Raw genomic sequence first — 14,411 nt, forward strand, 5'->3', positions numbered from 1 at the left:
GGCATTTAACCATTCCAGATGGTGATATTTACCCATCAGAGGCCAGGAGGGCATTCTTACCATACTTTGCAGCAAGACTACAGTGGTAACTAGGGGGTCCTTGCTTCTCAGAGACTTGTGCAATGATGAGAATAGGCCATGGTGTTGATAATGGGAAAATAAATGGGTGGCCAAGGGAGGCAGAGGGTAAGTGGTAGAAAGGGTCAAGGAACAAGGAGGAGAGACAAGCAGCAGAGATCTGACAATCTCGCTATTAAAATGCCTTACAGGCCGGCCCCACTGGCCTTGTGGTTAACTTTGGTGCACTCTGCTTCCGCGGCTCAAGTTCGGTTCCTGGGTGTGGACCTGCACTGCTCTGTTAGCAGTCATGCTGTGCTGGCGGCCCACATACTAAAAAAATAGGGGAAGATTGGCACAGATGTTAGCTCAGGCCGAATCTTCCTCAGAAAAAAATAAAAGCCTTAGTATTAAGTCAGTATTTAGACACATCCTAGGAAAGGTAGGTAGAGAAAACTCCAAATGGTGGGGAAGCATCTACCATTGCACTGAAGCGGCAGGTTTGACTGACAAATTGAGTGATAGAAAAACCTTTAAAAACTGCATTTCTTTGCATGCCAGAGAATGTGTACCAGCCACAAATACTAACAAGGAGACTGGGCAGTAGCATGCACTGAGGCACAGCATGCAGAGAAATGAAGGGACAATGACTGAGCAAGTTCAGGCCTTTGGGGTGCTTATTTCCAGCCACTATAACAAAATACCATAGATTGTCTAGCTTACGTATGAATAGAAATTTGTTACAGTTCTGGAGGCTGGGTCCCAGCATGGTCAGGTGAGGGCCAACTTGTCATGGTCTCCTCATGGCAGAGAGTAGAGTGGGGAAGCAAGCTCTCTTGTGACTCCTATAAGGGCACTAATCCCATCGTGAGGGCTCCCCATCATGACCTCATCTAATCCTCATCACCTCCCAAAGGCCCCACCTCCTAACAGCATCACATTGAGGGGTAGGGTTTTGACATATGAATTTGGGGGAGCACATTCACCCCATACCCGGAACTGAAAGCAGGCTCAGCAAGCAGTAAGTGATGAGAACAGGACCTCTACCTGAAGCCAGGGTGCTCTGCTCCTCAACCCACCCCATCACCCAGGTGATGGTTGGCAGCTGGGACTGTAACATGGGCCAGTAAAAATGGTCAGTGGTTTCAGTTTTACAAGATGAAAAGATGTATGGGAATGGCTGCACAACAGTGTGAATGTGTTTAATACCACTGAACTGTACACTTAAAAATGGTTGAGATGGTAAATTTTATGTCGTGTGTATTTTACCGCAATAAAAAAATGAAGAAGAAATGGCCAGTGGTGACCGTGTAGAGATTGGGGTCCAGAATGGAATATTAGCTAGAGGAGTGTAAGAAGCAGCACAGTGGGGCCAGGCCCGGGGCTGAGTGGTCAAGTTCAGGCGCTCCGCTGTGGGGCCCAGGGTTTCGCCGGTTGAAATCCTGGATGCGGACATGGCGCCACTCGTCAGGCCATGCTGAGGTGGCATCCCACATGCCACAACTAGAAGGACCCACAACTAAAAATACACAACTATGTACTGGGGGCTTTGGGAGAAAAAGGAAAAATAAAATCTTTAAAAAAAAAACAGCAGCACAGCTATTAAGAGAAAAAGCAAACTATATCTGAAAAACAGTGTCTGTCTGGGAAACAGCCTGCAAATCCTGGGACAGAAGTGCTGGTGAGAACACGTGTAGGATAAAGGGAGAAGAGCAGCTGTGACTGCCTAGCGGGTGCAGGTGATGATCACGTGTCCCGAGGGCTAGTGCATTGTCTTTGCATTCGCTAGGATGGGGGGTTGTGCCCTCCTGCCTTTCGTAGGGCACCCCGGCTGTCTAGTCATACCTGGCCGGGGGTGTTTTCCAGAAAACCACCTGCTTGCCCCATGTCTAGCCAGGAGCAAAGTGTTCCCAGCCTTGCCCCATTTTCTACTTTTCTAGCCCCATCTGACTTAGCTCTGAACACCTCCCATCATCACTTTACCCTTGCCCCTGCCTGTCCCGTCAGTTCCAGCACATGTATGTCTCCTCTCTTACCTCATGCTCCTGCGACCACTCCTGCTATGACTGACCCCCTCGCCTGATCAGTCTGGGAGGCCGTCTGTGTACTGCCTTGCCTGCTGATGATTCTCAGCCATGTCTAGCATGGGGACTCAATCACTCAGAAGCCTGTGTCCGCGGTGTCCCATGTGCCCCTGCACACGTGTGGGACAGGATTACCATAGAAGTCTATGGCAACCAGAGGGGACTGGGCAGGGACCAAAGGCTCACAGAGCCTGCTTGGTCACCGGGAACAGTGCCAACCGGGAGGGAGGGGGTGTCTCATGGGACCCTGGGAGCAGGAGTGGCGTAGGGCTGGGACTGGCCTTGGCTGCCCCTGGAGCTACAGAGCAGGAGCCTTGGCCCCTGCCCCCTTGGGAGCCACCACCAATAGCATGTCTGCAGCTTTCTGTCCCCTCCTAATATATTGCACCTACAAAAATTTAACAATACTGTAGTATCATCAAATATTCAATCCGTTTGAAACTGGTCCGTGTCCAACCTAGCTCTAATCAGCTACTGCTGAATTGAAGTAAGGGAAGTGGGGTCACAGGGCCTCTGTGCGCTCAACAGGGGCTGGGGCTGGGGCTGGGCATGGACTCTCGAGATCCGTGTCCTGGGGCTACACCAGCATCGTCCCACAACTCCACAGAGAGAAAGTACAAGGCCAGTCAATGGCTTGGGTGTGGCCTGAGAAGTGAAAGACAGATGGGGGAGTGGGCCCTGGAGCCTCAAGACTTGAGCAGATCTGTGAAGAGACTTAAGAGATGTATCAACCGGTCACAGTATGTGGACATTATTTGGCTCCTGATTTTCAAACAAACAAACTAAAATATAACACGTACTACCAAGAAAGACAGCACAAGACAGTCAAGGAAAGATGAAAATGGACTGAATATTTGAGCATGTTATACAAGGTTATTATTTTTTAGTCCTCATCTTTTAGAAAGTGTGAATATTTACAGATAAAATGATAAGATTGATACCAACCTCTTAATCTCAAGTTTGTGTGCCCCTGCACAGTAAGCCCATCAGTGAGACAGGCTGCTTGGAGATGGATGAAGGTTTATTCAATTGGCCAAAACGAGAAGGCAGGAGGCTAGGTTCTCTCAAATCTGCCTTAACAACAGAAGAAAGCAGAGAGTTTTATAGAGCCGAGGGCTTGGCAGGAGGAGTTTCAGAGAAACAAAGGGATAATCTGTGTGTCTTTCAATCCAGATAAGCCCTTGGGCAATACTGGGGGCTGGTCATCTGGTGATCATAACTTCCTTGAAGGTGCTCTTTTCCTTCTATAAAACAAGCTCATAAATCCTTGTGACCCTTGAGTTACCTCTCAGGTAAAACAAGAAAACAGCAAATTGACAAGATTAACTTGTCTTCAACTATGTCTGTGTTGGGAATAAGCTCAAAAGGTAATCATGTTCTTATTGAATATGTACAGTAACTCTCAGGTACCCGGCTTCAAGATGTCTGGAAATTTGCTTCCAAATATTCTAGGATGTGGGTGGGGGTAGTGGGTGGGAGTATAGATGAAAAAGGTTTGGTCATAAGTTGTTAATTATAGAAGGTGGGTGATGGGTACATGAGGGTTCCTTAGAGTATTCTCTCTAGTTTTGTATATGGTTGATATTTTCTGTAATAAATTTTTTTCAAAAGGAGAGAAAAAAAGGAAGCTTGAATTTTCCTTTTAACCATTAAAGAGATTTAATTAGAAATTAGAGAGGGCGGCCAGGTGGCGCAGCAGTTAAGTGCACACGTTCCAATTCAGCGGCCTGGGGTTCACCGGTTTGGATCCCAGGTGCGGACATGGCTCCGCTTGGCAAGCCATGCTGTGGCAGGCGTCCTACATATAAAGTAGAGGAAGATGGGCACAGATGTTAGCTCAGGGCCAGTCTTCCTCAGCAAAAAGAGGAGGATTGGCAGCAGATGTTAGCTCAGGGCTAATCTTCCTCAAAAAAAAAAAGTTGTGATGAAATACACATAAAATTTACCATCTTAACCATTTTTAAGTGTCCGGTTCAGTGGCATTAAGTACACTCACACTGTTGTGCAGCCATCACCACCTTCTACCTCCCGAACACTTTTCTGGAACTTGGTAATAAAAAACCAGAATTTGGTTTGCAAGAACCATCTTGCAAAACTGAAATTCTGTATCCAGTAAACAACAACTTCCCATTTCTCCCTCCCTTCAGCCCCTAGTAACCACCGTTCTACTTTCTGTTTCTATGAATTTGACTAAGTACCTCATATAAGTGGAATCATACAGTATTTGTCCTTTTGTGACCAGCTGATTTCTCTTAGCATAATATCCTCAAGGTTCATCTATGTTGTAGCATGTGTTAGAATTTCCAGACCCCCTTTTTTAGGGCTGAATAATATTCCATTGTATGGCTACACCACATTTTGTTTATCCATTCATTTGTCAATGGACACATCAGTTGCTTCCATGCTTTGGCTATTGTGAATACTGCTGCTATGGACATGGGCGTACAAGTATCTCTTTGAGACCATGCTTCCAGTTCTTGTGCTGCTTGTGAGAAATATGCGTGCTCTGCTATTTTCGTAGCCTTGGCTTATACGTAGACCTTCCTATTGTGATAAGGCAATAACTTTGTTCTTTAAGTTTTCCCAGGGGTGTGACAACCTCCGGAAAAGAGCCCTCCACTGGTATCTGTCACTCGTGACAAGAGAAAGGGATGATCTGGCATCTCAAGGACTACAACACCAGATGGTCAACATTCTGAGACCCCCTTTTCAGCCCATTTGCCCTATAACTGCTTCAAAATGTTTTAGTTTTAAGATGGTTCTTTAGGACGCTAGTCCACCATCTTCCCCCTTGCTAGCAAGCTGTAATAAAAAGACCCTTTCTCTCCTACCACCTTGCCTCTTGACAGTTGGCTTGTCTTTGCAGCAAGTAAAGGATCCCTTTTGGCGGTAACAGTAATAGTATGGGTGGTTTCCTTAGGGTCCTCTGTTTCCTTTAGGTCCCTTTCTTAGATGGGGTTCTGAGGTCATGTGCACCTCTTCAGACCCTCTTGCTCCCACTCACTTTTTATTCCAGCCCCTCTAGGAGACCATCCTGGGTAGATTTTGCACAGGTGCAGGTGCACAGAACTCTGCTGCAGCCCTGGAGTGCAGGCCCAACTTCCCCGCTGGAGCTTGCAACTCCTAGTGTTCCTTTCGACCAGGTGCCCTTGGCCCTCTGACTGGCTGGCATGGTGGAAGGGGCACTGGGTTTGGACATGGCCTGTAGTCTAGTTCCACTCTGCCCACTCTCTGACTGTGCACATCTCTGAACCTGGTTCTTGGGAGTTTGGGATTTCTGAGAGGCCCCAACGAGGCAGAGATGGTGAAGCACCCAGCAATGGGGTCTGGCCCTGAGATAGTCATTGAACCTAACTGCCTGAACTTGCATTTCCTCCCCCTCTCCCCCATAACCCAGCTTGTGAATGTCCCTCCCAAAAGTGATTCCTTCCGCTCAGCTGGAAGGTACCCCCAAACACTCCCTCCCACACCACTCCAAGTGACTTTGCTCTGCCCTTGGGCCTGACTACGGGCTTCCCTTTATCTTTTAGACTAGCCCAGACTCTTGACTCAGCAATAACTCAACTCTAAAATAATTATTTGTCAAAGTCCAGGACCAAAACACTAGGTCTTATCAGTTGACAGACTCAGCCCTGAATGGGAAGAACCCAGGGGGAAGGGTGTGGAAGGTGAGGCACACAAGGACTTTAGTGCAGCGTGGGTGTTACTGACAGGCCAGGCTCTCTGGGGACCCACATGTCTCCTGACTGATTGCTTGATTGGGCGGGTTTTGACTGAGCTCAGTCATTCAAAGGCTCCATGAGATTAAGCTGTGCTGCCAAACAGGTGCTGTGTCTTTCCTGTGAGAGGAGACACGCCGCCGAGGGTGGTCATTCCAATTGTTCACTGACACATCTCATTCCTCTCCTTTCAGGCCCATGGGGAGCTTTCACCTCCGGCCTCCTGAGGAAAGCTTTGGCCATGTGACTTATCTGGTTAATGAACTGTTGGCAGAAGCATATGTGTCACTTTTGGGCAGAGGCCTCTAAGGGCCATAGTGGTGGTTCCAGATGGTGGAGGCTCCATCAGCCTAAGCGTTCGAGGGAGGCGAGATGGAGCAGAGCCCCTTGACTGAAGATGGGTGTGTGGGATGAGCAGTGAAAAATCAACGTTGTTGTGTTAAGCCGCTGAGGTTTCGGTGGTTATTGCAGCACAGCCTGGCCCACGTTGACGAGTGCATCCTAAATTCTTTCTGAAACCAAACAGGGTAGAAGCGAACTAGCACACAGGCAGCTAGGCCGATTATTTCCCTTGAGACTGTGAGCCCCGAGAGTCCAGAATTCATTCCTGAACGATGGATGGCAGGTCAAGTGTCCTCGAATCCAAGCTGGTCCTGCTCTGAGCCCCATTCCTCCTGAAGGGAACAGAGCACACTTGCTCTGTAATGGTGACGGTCTCTCTGGATGTAACTTAGTCTTTTGGGTAATTCCTCAGTCTTTCAAATTTTCTTCCTTTTCCCCTTCTCATTCCATAGCAGCCACTGGGCTGCCTGCATAATCCTTATTTCCCACTTCTGTGCCAACAGAACTCTGTTTGGGTTCCACCATCGGAGGAGATGCCCTGGTTCAGGGGTAAATCCTGACTTCTCTAAGCCAATCATGACAGAGCCATCTGCCTGCCTGCGGTTGGCTGGGGCTGAGCACATGACCGAGATTTGACCATGGAGACAGATGTGGAAGTACTTACCATGGGCCTTCTTGTTAAAAAGAAACACAGGTAAAGAAATTGAATTTGTTATCCAAACCTTCCCCAAAAGAAAAATCCAAGCCCACTGATTTCACTGGTCAATTTTATCAAGCAGAAATAAATGCCTATCTTGTTTTGTTTTGTTTTTTTTTTTTGGTGAGGAAGATTGGCCTGAGATAACATCTGTTGTCAATCTTTCTCTTTTTTTTTTTACATGAGGAAGATTGTTTCTGAGCTAACATCTGTGCCAGTCTTCCTCCATTTTTTATGTGGGACACCACCACAGCATGACTGACGAGTGGTGCTAGGTCCATGCCCAGGAACCGAACCTGTGAACCCAGGGCTGCTGAAGTGGAGCGCGGGAACATAACCACTATGCCACCAGGCCAATAAATGTCAATCTCATACAAACACTTGCAGAGAATAGAGGCGGGAGGAACACTGATACTTTCTTTGCTGAGGCCAGCATTACCAAGGACAGAAACCTGGGAAGGTATTGCAAAAAGAAAATTGCAGGGGCCGATCCCATGGCTAAGTGGTTAAGTTCGCGTGGTCTGCTTCAGCAGCCCAGGGTTTTGCTGGTTCGGATTCTGGGTGTGGACATGGCACTGCTCATGGGCCACGCTGGGGCAGCATCCCATATGCCACAACTAGAGGGACCTACAACTAAAATATACAGCTATGTACAGGGGGGATTTGGGGACCAAAAAAAAAGCAGAAAAAAATTTTAAAAAATTGCAGACCATAGCCCTCGTGAATATAGACCTAAACATCCTTACAAATCACCAGCAAATCAAATCCAACATTACGTAAAAAGATAACACATCATGGCTGAGTAGGATTTATCCCAGAGATACTAAGTTGTTTTCATATTTGAAAATCAGTCAATTCGTGCTTCTCTGCCTCTGCATCCTTGACAGCCCTAGAGACTACAGATCTATAAGCTCTCATTCAAAATCTTTACTTATGTTTCAGAATGCAGAATTTCCTGGATTTTAGGACGTTATATGACACCCCCATCAGACTCCAAGGCAGCACCTCCTGATGAAACACATTAATTAATGGTTCTGCAGCAGAATGTAAAAAATATTCTTATCAAGCAAGACGAGTCAAGACTGCAAATACCTGTGGATTAGTCCACGTTGAGTCTTGCTGCTGAATGAAATAGCCTCAAACCTAGCAAAGCCCAGACATCTTTCTGGTCTTCAGAACTTTGCGAATTTTGGGTTGAGGATAGGGACTGTGGACATGAATCATTCTTCAATGCTTTCGTCTGCATTTCCCTGACTACTTGAGATGTTGAACTGACACTGGCCCTGATATTGGTCCCCGTGTGTTAATCCAGCACATGTGGGGTTAAAACCGAAAGCACTCATCCCCTTTACTGCTTACTCTTTGGCTGTCTGGCGCCAGAATCCTCCCTCCACGGAGGCAGACAAGGACACCCACCTGTGGATTCCCTTAGCTCACCAGCCCTTTTCCTACAAGCAGCCACATTCCTTGCAAGCTTTAAAACCCCTTGCCTCCCATCTTTTGGGGAGATGAGAGAAATTTGAGGGCTCACTCTTGTCTCCCGGCTGACATCGCCTGAAATAAAAACCTTTCCTTGCCGTAAGCCTGGTGTTCAGGTTTTATTTGGCTCCTCTTGTGTGGTGGGTGAAGAACCTATATTTGTGTCCAGTAACAGAACTACTATTCATAAGCTTCAGGCCATTCACACGTCCTGGCTTCTTACTGGTCTATTAAAATCGTTAGTACCATTGCACCTTAGGGTTTTTTTTTTTTTTTTTTAGGAAGATTAGCTCTGAGCTAACATCAGCTGCCAATCCTCCTCTCTTTGCTGAGGAAGACTGGCCCTGAGCTAACATCCATGCCCATCTTCCTCTACTTTATACGTGGGATGCCTACCACAGCATGGCTTGCCAAGGTGGGGCCATGTCCGCACCAGGGATCCAAACTGGTGAACCCTGGGCCACCGAAGTGGAATGTGTGCACTTAACCGCTGCACCACCAGGCCACCCCCCCGCACCTTAGGGCTCTGACCTTTTGTTTTTCACATATTTTATAAAGTTGGTCTCAGTCTATCATTTGCTTATGTTTCTTATTGTATCTTTTTCTGGGAAAACTTAAAATTTGTATGTAGTCAAATACGTATTTTTCTTTTTGTCTTCTTGGTTTCCAGACTTACATAGGGAGGTTTTTTCCACCCCAAAGTTATGCATTTTTTTGTTTTTTCTTCTATTATCTTAATTGTTTTATTTTATTTTATTGAGGAAGATTAGCCCTGAGCTAATTGCTGCCAGTCCTCCTCTTTTCGCTGAGGAAGACTGGCCCTGAGCTAACATCCGTGCCCATCTTCCTCTACTTTATACATGGGACACCTCCCACAGCATGGCTTGCCATGCGGTGCCATGTCCGCACCTAGAATCCGAACCTGCTAACCCAGGCCACCACCGAAGCAGAATGTGTGCACTTAACCACTGTGCCACTGGGCCGGCCCCTTAATTGTTTTATATTTAGATGTTTATGGTGAAATCTTTAACACAGTAGAAAGGTAGTCTGGTGTTTTGAGTTATTTTAGAGCATGATTTCTCAACCACGGCGCTATTGACATTTGGGGCCAGGTAATTCTTTGTTGTGGGACCTGTCCTGTGCATTGTAGGATGTTTAGCAGCGTTCCCAGCCTCTACTCACTAGATATCAATAGCACCCCTTAGTTGTGAAAACCAAAATGTCACCAGGCATTGCCAAATGTCTGCTGAGGGGCAAAATCCACCATTTGTTTTTCCCTGTAAGCATGGACAATAACATCAGCACCATCCATCAAATAAATCATCTCTTTTTCCACTCAGCAGAAATGCCGTCTGAGCCATATATTATTAATCCCTCATATATATCTACTGCCATTTTTTTTTTTTGGAGGAAGATTAGCCCTGAGCTAACATCTGCTGCCAATCCTCCTCTTTTTGCTGAGGAAGACTGGCCTTGAGCTAACATCCGTGCCCATCTTTCTCTACTTTATATGTGGGATGCCTGCCACAGCATGGCTTGCCAAATGGTGCCATGTCCGCACCTGGGATCCAAACCGGTGAACCCCAGGTCGCTGAAGCGGAACCGCGCACTTAACCTCTGCACCATCCAGCCGGCCCCTCTACTGCTATTTTTAAATTCTGCTTGTCTGTGTCTTGGTCAGTCTCCGCCCCCATTTTTCTATTCACAATATTCCGGGATCTACTCAGGCATTTATTCTCCAATTGAACTTTAAAATAATGTAAACCCGTTCTAATTGCATTGTCTAGCTAGACCTTCCAAACCAATCTTAAACTGTAGTGCCTATCCCTGTCTCGATCTGGATTTTAGTGGAAACAACTTTGATATCCTATTTAGTTTGCTTTATCCTTTTGGGTTTTGGTAAATCGTCTTCATCCTATTTAAGTATTTTCCTTCGATTCCTATTTAACTTATAATTTTATTAGCAATAAATAGAGAATTCTATCAAGTGCCTTTTTGAGGATATAATCACATGATTTTTCTTAATTTCTGGGAAAATGAAACATCATTTTTATTTCCTGGAATAAATCCTGTATTGGTTTCCTGTTTCTGCTGTTCAGACTGGATCTACTGACACGCCCGTCTCTTCTGCCTGCCTCCAGCTCTCCCCATCTTCGTCTACTCCAGGCACTTCATCCACTTCAAGCCACTGACCTTCATATGACCTTGTCCCTCTCTCCCTTACTTCTCTTATCTGGCCCGCACTTGTTGATGCCTCCTGCAAGCCAGGCACTCCGTTCAGTGCTGGTGATAGCCATTTAACCGACATTCTAGTGTGGGGAACAGGCAATAAAAAGTAATCACATAAATAAACAAGATAATCACGGAGTGTAGAAACACTATGAAGGAAATGAACAGAGGAGCTTAATAGAGAGAGACCCGAAGAAGGAGCTGGTGATGATGAGCTATTGGGGAGAGTGCTCCAGGCCGAGGAAACATCATTTGCAAAGGTCTGTGGGTGGAAAAGAGCAGCCAGGAGGTCAGTGTGACTGGAGTGTAGAGAAGGGGGTGGACAATGAGAGGAAGGTAATGAGAAGACGAGGAGGTATGGAGAAGCGACATCATGCAGGACCTTGTAGACCATAGCCAAGAGATGACTTAATTTGAAGTTGGTGAGAGCCACTGAAGGACGTAAAGCAGGGGAGTTACGCCATCTGATTTGCGGTGTTGAAAGATCACTCTGGACTGATAATGGTTATAGGGTTTCTTTTTTTAAATTTATTTTTATTTTTTATTTTTTTGAGGAAGATTAGCCCTGAGCTAACATCTGCCAATCCTCCTCTTTTCGCTGAGGAAGACTGGCCCTGAGCTAACATCCGTGCCCATCTTCCTCTACTTTATACGTGGGACGCCTACCACAGCATCGCGTGCTAAGTGGTGCCATGTCCACACCCGGGATCCAAACTGGCGAACCCTGGGCCACTGAAGTGGAACGTGTGCACTTAACTGCTGTGCCACCGGGCTGGCCCGGTATAGGGTTTCTTTTTGTGGGCGGTGAAAATGTTCTAAACTTATGTATGTAGTGATGGTTGCACAACTCTGTGAATATACAAAAGAAATTGTATGATATGTGAACTATATCTTAGTAGAGCTGTTAGCAGGAAAAAAATCACTCTGTGATGAGAGTGACCAGGTAAAGGACAAGAGTACAGCCAGGGAGATCAATGGCACTCATCAGATGACAGAGGGGTGATGGAGCGGGGTCCAGAGCAGTGCCTGTGTGTGCGAGGCAGGATGCGGTGAGTGCTGGAGGGGGACAAAGGGGGACTCTTTATCAAACGATTCTTGGCACAGCAGCAAGAACAATCTTTGAAGGATGTGAATTGGGTCATGTCACTGGACAGCTTGAGCCTTCAGTGGTTCCTGCAGCAAGAGCCAAACCCTCTGGCCCATCTGCCCTCAAAGCCAGACTCCCTCCACCAAGGCACTCTGCCCCAACACTTGTCAAATTCCAGGTTAAGCACTTTCTTAGCAACTTTCTCCAATCCCCAAATTACATCAGGGATTCTTGCTATCCTGCACAGCACTTGCCCAAACTTATAGCCACGGACTGACTTGCATACTTATTTGCTTTTGTTCCCCTCTTCCTCTAGACTGCAAGCTCCTCCAGAGCAGGGGGCTGTTCTCCCGTGATCATCCCTGTAGTGCTCAGCCCAGAGCATAGCACAGGGAATGCACTAGAACATCTGTTGAGTGAATGAATGTGTGAAACGAATGCATATGCAAGAAGCTAGTCAGCAGTGGGTCAAGGAAACTTCCAAAAGGACAGTGAAATTGCAAAGACTCAAAAATTTAAGGAACAACTCACAGAATGAGAGAAAATATTTGCAAATCATAAATCTGATAAGAGATTAATATCCAGAATATATAAAGAACGCCTATAACTCAACAACAAAAACTACAACCCAATTCAAAAATGGACAAAGGACTTGAATAGATATTTCTCCAAAGGAGATATACAAATGGCCAATTAGCACATGAAAAAATCCTCAAATCACTAATCATTAGGGAAATGCAAATCAAAACCACAGTGAGATACCACTTCACACTCAATAGGATGGCTACTATCTAAAAACCCAGAAAATAACAAACGTTGGTGAGGATGTGGAGAAATTGAAAGCCTCGTGCATTGCGGGTGGGAATGTAAAATGGTTCGGCTTCTGTGGAAAACAGTTGGGTAGTGCTTCAAAAAGTGAAGCACAGAATTACCACAGGATCCAGCAATTCCACTCTTGGATATATACCTGAAAGGATGGAAAGCAGGGATTCAAATAGATACTTGTACATCAAAGTTTAAAGCAGCATTCTTCACAGCAGCTAAAAGGTGGAACCAACCCAAATGTCCATCAACGGATGGGTAAACAAAACGTAGTATATGCACACAGAATATCACTCAGCTTTAAAATGGAAATTCTGAGTTTTTTTGATGAGGAAGATTGGCCCTGAGCTAACATCTGTGCCGGTCTTCCTCTATTTTGTATGTGGCACGCCACCATAGCCTGGCTTGATGAGAGGTGTGTAGGTCCGCGCCTGGGATCTGAACCCACGAACCCCAGGCTGTTGAGGTGGGGCAGAGGACTTAACCACTAGACCACCAGGCCGGCCCCTGGAAGGAAATTCTGACATGTGCTACTACATGAATAGACCTTGAAAACGTTGTGTTAAGCGAAATGAATCATTCACAAAAGTACAAATATTGTATGGTTCCACTTATACCGGAAACGTAGAATAGGCAAATTCCTAGAGACGGAAAGTAGAATAGAGGTTCCCGAGGGCTGGAGAGGGGGCTGGGGAGTTAGTGTTTACCAGGGGCAGAATTCCAGTTGGAGAAGACGAAAAAGTTCTGGAGAGGAGGGTGGTGATGCTTGCACAACATTGTGAATGTACTTAATACCAGTGAACTGTACACTTAAAGTGATAACTTTTATGTTACGTACATTTTACCATTTTTTTTTTAATGTAAGGAATGACATTGGACACCACTACATTCTGAATACATGGCTCAAGCAGTCAACCACAGTGAGTGACCCGGAGGAAGCGCTGGGATGCCGGGGCCAATACCGCGAGGGTTCAGAACCAACGATTGTTCCGCTCGGCCTAAGGGAGATGCGCGGGGCGGACCGCAGAGGGCGCGTTAGCGGCGCGTCCAGGTCGCGGCCGGCGGGCCCGCTGCTCCGCCTCCGCGCGGGCGGGGGACGGGCGCCCTCGTTTCCGAGGCTCCGGAGCCCGCCCGAGGCGTCCGCTGAGCGCGCTTATTTAACACCACCGCGATCACGCAGGCGGAAGGCACGGCCGCGCTGCACGGGGCGCGGCGCCTGGGACCCCATACCCGGGCACTACCGCGAGCCACCGTGGCTCCCTTTCTGTCTCCAGCTTCAAAAGAGCAGTTCCAGGTTCCGGCCCCGGCCCGGTGGCGCCGCGGTTAAGTTCACACGTTCCGCTTTGGCGGCCCGGGTTCGCAGGTTCGGATCTGGGTGCGGACGTGGCACCGCTTGTCAAGCCATGCTGTGGTAGGCGTCCCACGTATAAAGTAGAGGAAGATGGGCACGATGTTAGCTCAGGCCCGTCTTCCTCAGCGAAAAGAGAAGAGGAGGATTGGCAGCAGTTATCTCAGGACTAATCTTCCTCCAAAAACCCCCCACAAAAACCAAGAACAAATAAACAAAAAACCGAGCAGTTCCGGAGGGGGCTGGGGCTGCGGTGCCAGGAGGATGGGGGGAAACAGCTGTCTTGAGGTTCTCAATCTTTACTGCTAAGATAATTGTAAAGCTTTATATCTAATTGTAAAGTTTTATATAAGCAGGTGATGAGTATTCACCACGAAAACAATTGAAAATATCAGGAAGCCAAAAAAAAAAAAAAATCACCCATGATCTCACCACCCAAACGTAAAGTCCCTGTAAACATTTTGGAGTATATCTTTTCCAGATACGTACAATTTTTCTATGCATGTGTGTAATTATATATATGTCAGAAAACTGAGCCATACCATGT

General features: G+C 46.8%; 1 non-coding gene across 1 annotated transcript; it reads left to right on the plus strand.

Moving 5' to 3' along the window:
• The first annotated feature begins 6,212 nt into the window (after positions 1–6,212).
• LOC106781630 (uncharacterized) lies at positions 6,213–8,481 on the plus strand. Its single transcript, XR_002799489.2, has 3 exons — positions 6,213–6,602; positions 6,706–6,896; positions 7,842–8,481. It is a non-coding gene; the product is annotated as an uncharacterized protein (transcript).
• The last annotated feature ends 5,930 nt before the right edge of the window (positions 8,482–14,411 follow it).

Source organism: Equus caballus, chromosome 14, assembly GCF_041296265.1.
Source record: "Equus caballus isolate H_3958 breed thoroughbred chromosome 14, TB-T2T, whole genome shotgun sequence".
NCBI lineage: Eukaryota > Metazoa > Chordata > Mammalia > Perissodactyla > Equidae > Equus > Equus caballus.